General features: G+C 36.4%; 1 protein-coding gene across 1 annotated transcript in view; it reads left to right on the forward strand.

Annotated features, from left to right (window-relative positions):
* LOC124298381 (uncharacterized) overlaps nt 1-12,199 on the forward strand; it is a 42,226-nt gene that overhangs the window by 15,500 nt on the left and 14,527 nt on the right. The gene's annotated exons all lie outside the window — the stretch shown is intronic.

The following is a 12,199-nucleotide window of genomic DNA, read 5'->3' on the forward strand; positions in this document are numbered from 1 at the left end:
TAATAAAGTCAAAAAAATTTCGTTCGTGTTTGTGCATCTCATCGGTACCGTTAACAATTGCATAGGGACAACACATTTGAATCATCGTAATCAATTCGGATGATAGACTCGTGGGAATATAAATAGGTCGAGTTTTTCCATAACGGTAAAACGTGAACAAAATTGCGGGCTTGACACAACAATTATTTATTACAGCTCAGAGAGTACAGTCATTATTAAATTTAGAGCAATAAAGTAAGTACGAATATTGTAGTCGTTGAACGTACAAGGATCATTCCAGCTCTGTTAGACTTATTCATATATACAGCGTTGCAATTTATTGTGATTTACCTGTTATTTTCATACGATGTTGAATATATTTCAACGCAGTTTTAAAGATGAAATTTTCGAAGAATTCTATAGAAGCAGCAAAGCACGACTAATTAAAAAAAAAAAAAAAAAATGGAGAAGGTGAAGATTGACGAAGCAGTTCTATTAATATTTGAAAACTATCACAAGAGGTAATATATTTCCTGGAACAGTGTAGTTATAAGAAAAGTGTTGACATAACAGGGACGCGGAACTGAAGAAAGTTTTCCGTTGTAGTAAACATTTCACAAATGTGCATGCATACAAGAAAATAAGTTTTTCTGAGTTCAGCAAGTTCGTTGTTTGGTTAGGCGTGCGTTCAAACAAATTTTTGCTTCCACAGAAACAAATATATCTCATTTATATCCGTCTATTCACTAGCCACAATATAATCAAATAAAAACTGATGTACGTAGTTTAACCTCAATACGAAAAAAATAACTAGCCGTATCAAAGTTCCCGTATTATCGACAATATAATAGCTTGATATTTGAAAAGAAACGCTTATTGCGTTAATAAACCTCTTTTGCATTGCACAACGAGAAGTATAACGAACATTGAGGAGATGTGAAAGATGTATCTCAAACTCGTAACTCGCTGGACGGCGATGACCGGCGCCAATCGCGGGGTAAAATAGAAAATGCGTTGTGTGTTATATTTCGAGATGAAACTCACATGTCTCTTGCGTTACATAACAATACCCGTCGCTCCCTCCATCATGCATCATTATACGCACACGTATATTTATACATCATTTCCCAACCATACGTGTGTTACACATACGTACATAAATACAGTGCAGAACGGTTTAACGGGGTATACGCGTGTCACGCGTGTCCGTGCCAGGCACATAAACGCAACTAGACGAGTCAGAGGCATAGATACATAGGTACATAGAGTGTGTGCGTGAAGTTATTCATAAATAGCACGTGAACGACCACGAGGTTCGGTGCACGCGCTCAGGGAGGTTCAAAGCTTCGAACATCAGCTTAACGTTAGCCGAGTCTCTGCATTGCAGCCAATGGAGTTCCATTATTGACTGGGAATCGGGAATTCTCTCGTCCGCCAATTTACACGGCTCACATTCAACAATTTCGTTCTAACGCCGTGTCCTTGCGGTCTTGTTGCGTGCAGCGCCATTAAACGAAACTCTTGAAACTCGCAACGCTTTCCGGTTCCAAAATGGCGTCCACCCACGTACATCGCCTCGTAAATTGTTCGACGGTTGATTATCTTGTACGATTGTTAACCGCGATGAATCGCGATCAAATTTGTTTCGATATATTGGTGTATGTTGTATTCGTATATACGCGATCACCTCTTTTTCGCTATCGTAGATACAATGTATCGATAACTATATCAATTCAGAATTCGAAGATATTTGCTTGCCGGAGATTCGAAATGGCGGCGTATGTTGAGAAATGATTGTTGTTTTTTCTTTTTTTTCTTCTATGTTCAGCAACAAATCGTAATTGCACGTTTCAATGCTAGTATTATGTTGTATCGCGGAAAAATTATTTACATAGGTACTTGAAAAATGTGACGATTGATAAAAATTGAAAATTTCGAAACTTGAAACGCGCGAATTCGCACGGTTCGACTGTAAATAATTCGATAAACTTTTACAATGCGATACAAATTCGTTACACGTCTCTGACTGATGCGTCGCGTTTTCTATTCTCCTTTGTCTTCAATATTTGATATAGGTTTAAGCTAGACAAATTGTGGTCGTTATACGGTGAAGCTCTACCTCTGATTACGCATACTTACCTGAGTATATATGCGGTATATATAACGTGTGCTATCTATCTAAAGTTCTCAAGCTTCGAAGTTAGACGAACCCGCGTGCGCAAAGATTCTTAATCTAAGGAAAGAAGGTTATAGAGAGAAGCTCTAGGCTGTGCGCGCGCGTGTGTGTGTGTGTGTGTGTACATCGTGTATACCTGTATATATAACAAGGTGGGGCGACGCACGTGACTCAAAACCACGCGCTCGTCAACTATAAACGTAAAACGAAACTTCTACCGGCCACGGCGGCGAACCGATGAAAGGTACACTTTTCGAAGGTACACGAGCCGTGTAAAGTGTGTGGTCCGTGTGCGCAAGATCAAGATCGCCAAGGCTCAACGACCATTTGTCATGTATATATAATATGTATACTTATGGATCACGCGCACTCGCAGTTGAATCGCGTCTAAAATTGTTCATTTCATCGATTACCTACGCTTTTCAAATTCCCTCCACGCGCGTCGACTTACCGAGTAAACAGCTGGACTAATTTATATATAACGTCCACCTGCCCGATGAATTAATAGAAAAAAAAAAAAAATTAAACAGAATAACGGTATAACAAACCGATAAATATTATCATTCTTAACGAGACTTCTGCGTTTGTTTTCTCACTTTACAAACTTGTATTTAATTAATTGATTCGTTCACATGTAAATAACAATTTATTGTGAGTCGAATTCGTTGTTATCCATCCAACCGGCACGAAGAATTTGGCCCGTCGCCTGGGCGTTTGGTCGGGTATTTTAATGTGCGAACGGCGTAGATCTAACGTATTTCTTCAATGGTCACACTTGTCTTCATTTACGTAACTGAACATTTGTTCATCTGACACAGGTGTACACCCTCTATGTACGTGTATAAGTTGTATCAGGAACGGTACATAATGCATACCTGTAAGTTGTAGAGACATCTGTCCTGTATCGTTGGTGTATAATCATTATTACGTTCATTCAGCGATTCTCGCGATCATTATACCTACCCAGCTATGTTACTATGGCGCTTGAGATCAACAACAATGACTTGCTCCCGAGTTGCACGAGCAACTCTCCGAGCAGGCTGCGTATCGAAATCCCCTCAGGTAAGTAGTCGAATGTTTTCAACAAAGTGCTTAGCTGTTCTATTATCGTCGCCCGTTCCAAATCACTCAAGAGCCGGCTATACCATCGGCTCACGGCTCACCGAGAGATGTCTGTTCTCTATTTTGTCAACCACATTCTGTCTCTTGGGGTTCGCGTTATTTAGCCCGCTCCTTCGTCACGGTGCGAGATAAGCTTTAAATACACATAACAGCGCGTAGACGCACATTCATCACAGGTTCAGCATCATGCGCGTATATATATATACTCGTCAGTGCGAGTAAGCGCAACGCATGTATATCGCTTGTACTTTCGTGTATAATATAGTATGTAATATAATATCTGCCGGACAACTGCGTACACGTCGTTACAAAGCTACGCTCCAAACATCCACCATTATCCGTAAGAATTAATTAACGGCGAGAAGTTGTATTGGTTCGTTAGAAGTGCAAGAAAGAATGTAATTACACGTGTGGTATGCGTGGAAAATAGAATTATGTACAATGTTATACGGTCTCTCAATTGCGAGGTGTTCGAATAACTATAAGTATATATATATATATATATATATATATATATATATATATATATATATATATATATATATATATATATATATATATATATATATATATATATATATATATATATATATATATATATATATATATATATATATATATATATATATATATATATATATATATATATATATATATATATATATATATATATATATATATATATATATATATATATATATATATATATATATATATATATATATATATATATATATATATATATAGCCTGCGAAGGAAGTTTCTCTGGGATTATTATTTCTTTGTTGTTGTTTGTTGTTATCGTTACTTCTTCAAACAACTTCGTTTCGTTTTCTCAACTTTTTACTTTTACTGTTAATTATTCTTTTTATCGCTTATTCGTTGTATTATTAGAAGTGAGAATTTTGTACATTGTCGGAATAACGACGCGTAGGACAAGGATATCTGCCGCGGAGGATTTGAGGAAAATTGCAAGGTGTATAATAAACCTACCTGTTACGTAAACCGAGATAGAAACGCTGTGAGGAGGACGTTGAAAAATTAACTGAGATTATCGTCGAGTTGTGTCACGATGTCCACATTATTGCAGCATATTGTGTCATTATCTTTGTCATACATACATTGTAGCTTTTATTTTTCATTCTGTGAGGCATATTTTCTCATATGTCAGGGGTACAAGTATGTAAAAATTAATTAGAACATGTATACGTTATGTGCATAAGTATTAAAACTACGTAACTGGTGTCGAAATTTCTTCACATATCAGGGTATTCATAAGTCTGATTTTTAATCTATATGTATATTACATATACATACGCATCCGTCTTGTTATAACGCGCAGATGTGAACAGCGCGGCGTTTCTCTTATCGTGAAAAAAAAAAAAAAAAATTCTTGTATAAGATAAGAAATAATAATATATCTGGTGCAAGCATATGTAATGCATACTTTAAGCCCGAAGTGAAATAGGTGCGTGTTACCAAAGACAGATCAGGGTTATATAATACTAATCCATAATGTAAAACTTGTCAAAACTTCCTTGCGTTACAAATGATCACGAGGGGGGGGGGGGTTAAATGTGGTAACGGCTGCAAACCTGCTGTAAACAACGCAATTATTAGTTTTTATTATCCAGTAACATCAATTTTATGTGAATCGTAATAATTCTTTTGAGATGTAGCGATATATTTACCTTGTAGTTGATTTTAATCTATAACTTATACTCAAAGAAGGCTATTATTCCACTGTTATAATTATTATTTTTTTTTACAATTAACTTCAAAATATACGCGTATCAATTTACACATCGCATGCAACGAATAAATTGCTCAAACATAACAGCATGACCGTATCGTATCTCATAACTGGCGTATGAAATGAATTCAAAATTTTTAAACAGAATTCTTAGGATCCGCTTATACAGAAGAATTATTGACGTAATATATAAAATAGTGTGATTAGTAGTGATCGGTCGAACAGACGTGATGATAGATATATACATTTAATAAGAATAGTAACTCTATCATTGTGGCGCATTTTTTTTTTTCCTTTTTTTCGAATTAACCCTATGCTCAAAAAGACTCGGAAACGTCTTCTTAACAATCCGAGGCTTCTACTTTACGATAAAATTCTGCAATATAAGTTTATTCTTTACAAAATTTATCATACAAATAACAATAAACACACAAACTTAGGAAAAAGCAGTTGTCCTCAGAAATTCATAATTCTAAGACAAATTTATGAAATGCAACGGTAGAAAAAGCAAATTAAAACTCAAGAGCGTGCCTTTCAAAAACAAAATATTGAAAAATCATTTAATGAAATTGAGACCCTTATTATTTTACGTGAACGCATGATTTTTTTTAGGCGTGAACGTAGGAGATTTTGATAGAAAATATAAATATTTTTCTGTCTAAAACTATTCATTGCGATAATATAACTGTACAAAATCAACGTCGTATTCGCTCTCATCCTCAAAATAATTCACAGCTTCACGCTCGGCTTCACGCGGACGAAGTGCTCGACCCACATCGTTCCCAGAGCGTTTCGCCATTTTTCAATCTAAATCACGTAAGCACAGGATCATTGTTTTTTAAATTTGAATAATTTCAGATGAAATTGTACTCTCACTAGTACAAAAAAACGAGAAGTAATAAACTTACCTCAACTATCCTCTGTCGCAATGTAAACGTTAACTGTAGGGGCGGGTCGAATCGACCCGAATCGAGATGAGGCTGTCTGAAAGGGGGTGGAGAGTCCGGACTCTGCGTGAAAATTCTACCTCAGAGTACAATTTTTTAAGTGGGGGTAAGTGTCCGTCCCCTGAGGTTTGCATTTCTAGCCTGGGTCTGATAGCGCCCCCCCTCCCCCCAGTAATCGGGATAAGTTGTGCAGATATCCTCTTCATTTCCATTTCTTTCTGCCAATAATCAAGGGGCCATTTACAGGAATTTCAGAAAATTCTTGGGTATTTTGGTGAATTTTTTTCTCATTCAGAAAACGTAAAAAAATTTTAGAGGTTTTAGGTACGCATTTCGTACATCTCTTAAAAGTAAATTTCTCTTATTAGATTCTCAAAAATATTTACCAGATAGATGTACCGAGTGCAATTTTAGCAGAATGTAAAAAGGTGAAAATTCATTGCGCGCAAGGTTTCTGACTTAATGTTTGTAGCATAGCGTACAGATTTTTCTTGCATATTCTACTTGCAAATGCCCAAAAATTGTCATATGATTTTTCGAATAGCTTCATTTTGAAAGAAAATATATCATTTTTAAGAATCCTGACGAAAAATGAGTCGCTTTGCAACATAAAACTTAGAGTATCTCACTCCCGGGTGAGAATTTTTGAAAAATCCTATGATAATGTGTGAAGAATACTTGTAAAACCAACGTGTAAAAATCAAAAGTGGAAAGAAATGCATTCAAAGTTTAATTTGTGTATGAATTGGCCGTGTGCAGACTTACGAAAAATGAAGATTTTCAACCCCCAAAAATTTTTTTAGGACCCCATTTGATGCGAGCCTATTCAGAGGAGGGATGAAAGTGTACAAAAATGCAAAAAATTAAAAATCAATTTATGGCCGTAAATGCCCCCTTAAAGCTTAGGAAATACAACGCATTTATACCATGCACGCACCTTTTCTACTCACGATACAGCTCTTCTATTACAGCGTCTAAAATACCGAACAACTCCGACGAACTAAATTACCCTGTTTGATTTTTGAATAGTTAGATGCTGTGCGATCGATTTCCATTGGTTACTTTTGCAATCACTTCTTGAAAGGTCTTTGACCAATCACTTTATACCTACTGCGACTAGCCTCGCTTGCAGTTCGATCTCGTTTGTCTAATCTGACACGGGGTTATCAGGTTTATCAAGGAAACGTTTTTAATAAAATTGCAGATCTCAGACTCAATCATTGTTCTTTATTACAGACCGTTTTAGCATATGTACAAACGTTTATCCATGCGTACGACTTGCACCACTCATACTGAATATATATATACAAGTTACACGCCGGTCCATTGTTTACGTTTATGCAGCACATGTACTGAACGTCGTTTGAACTTTAGACATGCGATATATGTATGTATACAATTGATGTATCGCCCTCTTGTTCCGTCACTCTCTTATCTCTACGTATCTCTTTCTCTATGCCTATCTCGGTACATTGGCCGTTGTAAATTTTCGAAAACATACGAACTCGCATATCCTGTAGTAATTGTGTAGAATGACAACGAGAAGCGTTTGAATGCGTGTATCCGAATGCCGTGCGATGCATCTCTTATTGTACCTACACATGCACAGGTATACAGCCCTAAGAGGTAATAATTTGCGGATAAAACGGCTTTCATCCGTATGCGCATCAACGTACCTTTGCGTCTACGGGATAAAGCCGGAAGTGAGTTATTACATCTACATATTATAGTATATACAAACAATATCATCGGAAGACTGGCGGGTATGAAACGTGCATCGTATAAACGCATCTTATGTTCTTACGAAATATCACTTATGTCTATATGGCATGTAATCTACACGTGTGTGTATGTTACACACTGTTCAAAGTACAGTAAGTTATTCCCTAAAATTCAAACGTTTGTATTATAGATGAGTTTGGTAAAGAGAAAAGAAACGAGAAGGCACATTTTCGGATCAGAACAGTTTGCACACAAACGTGTTATACGCGACCTGTATTCCACGCAGCATCATTCGATATGACATTATTCGCCACGGACTTATTCCACTCGGGTTTTATTTAAAATAAGTCAGCGTCGAACAATATCTGTGCACGATAAATTCGCGTAAAATAAAACCCGTGTCAAATAAGGTCGTAGGCAATATACTGTGTGCAAAATTGTCGGATGCAAATCGAAATGGGCTTTTCTCCCAAAGAGAAGCACATGAAAATATGAAGAAAAATAACCATTTGGTCAGACTCGTGAACAAATCACAGAGAAATCTGTAGAGATCACATCACGATATCTTTATCAATTGAAGACCTATTTTCCCACGAAAGTACATTTAAACTTAATACTGCAATAGTTGAAGTCATTTTGCTTAGTGCACTTCCATATTGAAGGTATTAAAGGTCAAGGCAGATACCGTTGAAAGTAATTTGTGTACAAAATATTAGAATTTTATGCTGAAATTAGTATGTCCTTGCAGTTGATTGTGCATTTGATATTTATGTCAATAATTCTTTGAAATGTGTTAATTAATGTAATGTCAATGGTGTCATATGGATTGAAAAAGATCTGGATTCCGTTTCATCACAACAATGCAAGATATTTATCAGCACTAGTATGACGGTTAGTCTAATATAACTGGTTGCGAGTTCGGAGTTATTTCACAGTCGGAAAACAGTTTCTTCAGACTGTCAAAAAACTTTACCGACCTGCATCGATTCATTTCCTCAAAATCACTTGGAATTTCATCAAGCACTTATTTCAACGCTCAATGCAAAGTAATCATTGTTTGCACTGCCACATTGAGGATGTTATGCTCAAAACATGCTAATATGCTATCTCAAAATATCGGAAGTCCACGTACTTAAAACGCGGAAACGGGTTTAACAATCCCATTCTATACGCAATTCTGAACAAAATGCGTTTCAGATACACGGGCTTTGATATTTGGAGATATATAAATCAACGTCGAAATCGACCAGGGCACTCCCTAAACATCTGACTTAAATATTTCAATGAGTCCAATGAGCCACTTCTGGTGTATTTTAAATATGAAATTAACATCTATATCTATCGGTTACTCTGATGTCATATCCGTAACGTCAGATTTTGTAACTTGTAATGGCCAAAATGATGTTCACAAGAGTAAAACAAGCTGTGCAATAACGTACTTTTTAATGTATACGTGGGCGAAACTTGGAGCAAAGGAATCAAATTTTTACGAAACAACAAAGTTTCGAACGATCGGAAAGCCGACGGCACAAAGTTCCGAAATGCAAGATTTCGAAAATTCAAGTTACGATAGAGCAAAGTTACAAAAAGTAAAGTTCCGATAGAGAAAAATTCCGAAAAACAAAACTTATCGCAGTTACGCCCTTTCGGCATTTTATCCTTTCGAAACTGATGTTTCGTCAAGGTTTGATTTCTTTACTTTAAGTCTCGCCACAAAAAAATTCGAAATTCACCGCTTTCTGAACTTTTCAAATTCGGAATTTCAACCCCGCCCCGTATACGTCTCTTTAGAAAAGATTACCTGATATATTCGTTCAATAACAGTGTGGAAAGAAATAGATATAGATATAGAGAAGCGACGGACCGAAGATTTCTACGTAAGAAGATTGTGTAGAATTCTAGCATCGGCGTAGATATTGGCACAGAGTATATGCGGAACGTCGGGTCGACGATATATATACGATATATGTAGATAGATACAGTTATACAGAAGTACGAAGCTGCGGAGGGTTGATTCGTCGCGCAAGCGCGTATCCCTCCCAGTTTTCTCGGAGGTTCGATACTCGTCTTGGTTTTCCGCTAGTACCCGAGTACATACCGGTCGGTACCTCCCGAGTCCTGTATAGATATTGTTAACTGACACAGATGAACGTTGAAATGTACATACGTACATACATTGCGACAAAATTGAACTGTTTTACACACACGTCACACGTGTATACAGCGTGTGCATACCTGTACGCATAATATCCTAGTTTCGCAACGTTGCGCGGATTCGAATTATTCGTCTGCTGCTAAGTTCAGTACGATGCCGCCACCCGGTTGCGTTTGTTCTACAACCTTTATTCCCCTCGTTCGGTATATTTAATCAATGTACGAAATGAATTTGATCATACGAATCGAACATATGCGTTTTATTAATTTTTCAACGTTCAAGTTGTCGTTCGCTCGCTCGTTAGTTACTATTATTTGAACTTGTAAGTAGCTGGCGCACGCCGCTGCTGCTGCTGCTGCTGCCGTACGCACCGAACGAGTACGAAAACTTACAAGTATATATTGATCAAACATGAATGAGAAAAGTATCAAGTGTCACCGGTACACGAATATTTAAATTCCCTTTAAAAAATGCCCTATCGATATATGCTTAATGCTTATGTATGAGCATACTGCAGGAAAATTGAATGTGTTCCGAAATTCAAATCGATTCAACGGTATCTACTAACTTTGATTCTTACGCCCTGCATGGTTGCCGGTAAATAGTATAGTAACCCGGTTGACGATCGTTCACTTCTCAACGGGATATCATTATTTGTCTAAAAATTGTAGCCAAGTATATAGTTATTCTGAAATTTATTCATTAGCGTTGAAGTTTATAAAGCAAGAGTGAGAGTGCGTGTACATACAATAATTATACAGTATCTACATAACGCGTCTCTTGTGCAAATAATCTATATTCAATTGAGATATCTGCAATGTATAACTGAAGTTAATAACGCGCATAGTACCGTTTTCAAATATATGTGATATGGTTTAAAAAGAAAAATTACAATATTGTATTAGTCGAAGCATTTGTACCTTTCACGCATGATTATTGTACATGTTATATTTAGCTACCTACATCAGTGCAATTCGATATGCCGGCTTTTCCATCTACTGATGCAATTCTTTCACTATCTTTTCCTCTAGTTCCTTGAATTTTGTTTAAATTGCTCGTAAATATAATAACCTTGCTGTGTCTGTTAATATAATTGTTATTACTGCGTGGATATGCGAAGTATTACGATAGGCTATGATCAGTCGTTTTGCGTGCAGTAAAACAGTCCAATTATCAGTTTCTTTAATTTCAACAATCTGTAAGGGTCGTAGGATTCATCTAAAAACCGTAATCTCGTTCTGATCTTTGTTTGTCGAACTTTGCTTTCATAAAGTCTCTCGTTTAGATTTAAACTTGGATTAAAGTCGAAGTGAAAGACCGGACCTCGGACAGTTAGATCATGTCCCGTTTATTATATATCTGATATGCGAATAATACACGGCCTGTAGCCTTCTTATCGACTCGTGCCGAACCTAAAATATCCGAGTACCGGAGCGCCGAACTAAATTTAAGTGAACGCTGATCATTAGCATTGTTAGCGCTTGCTTCATAATCATGGCAACCTCAACGGTATGAACTTTGCTTTTATCACCGCACAGCGTCTCTGACCGTTCGTCCTCGTCTTTGGTTCATGGACTTGCGGTATCAATTTTAAATCATGTATGGAAAACGTTATCTTGTTGTTTAAAACGGTGCTGTACTGATCTACTATAAGTTTTTTGTACAAATCGCAAATAATATATAGTTTTTATTTTTCATTCTCAGTCCTTAGTAATTATTTGCCAGAAAAAGCGTTACTCGAATATTCACTGAAATCATTCGAAAAATTAATTTCACCAATCAATAGGTAAGGGGATAATTTAGAACAACTTTTCTTCGTGTTTGAACACAGTGAATATTGGCAATTGTCAGGTGCGATTGTTACCATGATGATAATTAGATCACTAATAGTAACGATTGCCGAAGCATGAATATTGGCAATATTCACTTACGAGTATAGTAATAATGGTAATAATAACTACGATGGTAAAATTTGATGAAATTTACTAGATAGACACGCTTATGCATATGCAAATTATATTCATACCATATCATTTTTCTGGAAAAATGTCCAACTTATCACGATGTTATTAAATTTTTGTAGAATGACATTAACACGAAAGTAAGATGTAAAAAGAAATATTTTTATTAGATTAATAACCTGGGTAAGAAAATTATGCGTTCTATTGTCACCCGGATTAATGAGACACGAAAAATAATTGAGCAAATAATTTACCTGCTAAAGGACACCCTTGTTATCTGATTATTGTGCACCATCCTATTTGAGAATGCGGTATTTAAATCATCTGTAATATGACCGAAGGTAATATGGGGCCGTATATGACGACGCTGAATAAAAATTTCGA

This window comes from Neodiprion virginianus, chromosome 1 (genome assembly GCF_021901495.1).
Source record: "Neodiprion virginianus isolate iyNeoVirg1 chromosome 1, iyNeoVirg1.1, whole genome shotgun sequence".
Lineage (NCBI taxonomy): Eukaryota > Metazoa > Arthropoda > Insecta > Hymenoptera > Diprionidae > Neodiprion > Neodiprion virginianus.